Below are 1756 nucleotides of genomic sequence, written 5' to 3'. Positions count from 1 at the left end.
TTGTATGCCATTGGCGATCAATTTATCAGAGTACCTAAACTTGATTCTATTTAAAATTTTATTCTTCACTACTGTGTTTTCACCTAATGCCTTAGTAGTTCAATATTTGAGATCTCGAATTCCTTTGAGGTGCATCTTCAATTGGCCTTCCTATTTAGCAAATGATTTCCAGGTTATAACTACATGACGAAAGCACTCGACGTTATGTTAGCTCGATCTTGGGCTAACATAAGTTCTTTTACTTGGACGCAGGTGGAGACATGGAGCTGCCGGAATGGTGCAAACTGCTGCCCAAGATCGAGCTCCATGCCCACCTCAATGGCTCCGTCAGAGATTCAACCCTGCTGTGAGATCTCGCCCATCTCTTTCCCTACTAACTAACTCATCTATCCATACCTAGGGATCTGCCATCGAAACGTCCGTGCTATCATTTCATACTCTCTCTAGATCACTCACTGTATGTCGTGGGACTTGTCGATGTACAAGTATTTCATCATCGGCCACCCATAGTTGAAACGATTCTAATTCCTTGTGCCTGTCAGACCGATATGTATGACTTTGATGGGTTTTTAGGTTCTTCTACAAGTCTGAAAAATGTTTCCTTTATACCATGGAATTTGAGGAGTAATATTGAATACTTGAGGTGGACATTATTTGGAAATTCTTCAAGGCAGATTATGTCCGCCAGAATGGCTGCCTGCGAAAACCTAGCCATGGCTTAGATAATTCCCTATTTCACATAGCATTGTGCATTTGCCTTTTTTTTAATTACTGAATTAGTGATAATGAGCATTTTGCATACTGTGGGAGTTCACCTGAAAAAGAAACTATATTTAACTAACGGATGAAGACAAGAAAAAAAACAGTTATGACAAACTTGTCAGATAATATGGTAGGGTGTTTAGATGATGTTTCTCATAAGATGCATTCATGGAGTTTATACTATGGTGGCTGCGCTAATCTCATTTCTTTAATATACAATGTGGCATTGACCCATACATACATTGAAAAAAATATGTTGACTTCTCTATTTGATGGTTTAACTTAAGAATTTGTTCTTTATGTACGTTTTTTTTACAATTGTGGCTTTTGGTATGATGCAGAGATGAATGTTTAAATACAATAATTTAATAGCCCAATATATTAATAGTTATGGGTTATGCTTGCATCAAGATGCATTAAATGATGAATCCAATTATTCAATTAAACACAATGTAAGCAAAGGTAATAGCCTTCATGGGGTGGCATTATCCTACTCAGTGATGCTGTTAGAAGAACACTTTGAGTTACCCTATTTAATCTTATCTGTGTCTTTTCTCTAACTTCTACAGAGAGCTTGCAAAAGTATTGGGAGATGAAGGTGTCATTAATTTTGAAGATGTAGTACATGTTATCACGAAAAGTAAGTGATATTGAAGTATTCTGGTTTCCTTGATTCAGTTATTCTTTTGGAGATAAATTGAACTATTATTTAGAATCTCAATATTTCCTGTTAATTTTTTTGACAAAACACAACTTTTATATTTCTGTCTAACAATTATATTTCTGTAAATTGAACTATTGCTTCAGTTGATATGGGTTAGTGCATAAGATGGAATTTCCACAACAAACTTAAGCAATGTTAATGTAGAATGGGGAAGGATTAAATACCAGGTTTAACATGAAAACAAGATAGAAGTATTTAACAATATTAGAAGGCAAAATTTCAACTCAATGAATAATGCAGGCAAGTGTTAGATCTATGTGTCTTGAACGT

General features: G+C 35.3%; 1 long non-coding RNA gene across 1 annotated transcript; it reads left to right on the top strand.

Annotated features, from left to right (window-relative positions):
- The first annotated feature begins 240 nt into the window (after positions 1-240).
- Positions 241-1388, top strand: LOC122003821. Its single transcript, XR_006118115.1, has 2 exons — positions 241-346; positions 1332-1388. It is a non-coding gene; the product is annotated as an uncharacterized LOC122003821 (long non-coding RNA).
- The last annotated feature ends 368 nt before the right edge of the window (positions 1389-1756 follow it).

Source organism: Zingiber officinale, chromosome 7B (genome assembly GCF_018446385.1).
Source record: "Zingiber officinale cultivar Zhangliang chromosome 7B, Zo_v1.1, whole genome shotgun sequence".
Classification (NCBI taxonomy): domain Eukaryota; kingdom Viridiplantae; phylum Streptophyta; class Magnoliopsida; order Zingiberales; family Zingiberaceae; genus Zingiber; species Zingiber officinale.
This window is presented reverse-complemented; position numbering and strand designations above follow the sequence as displayed.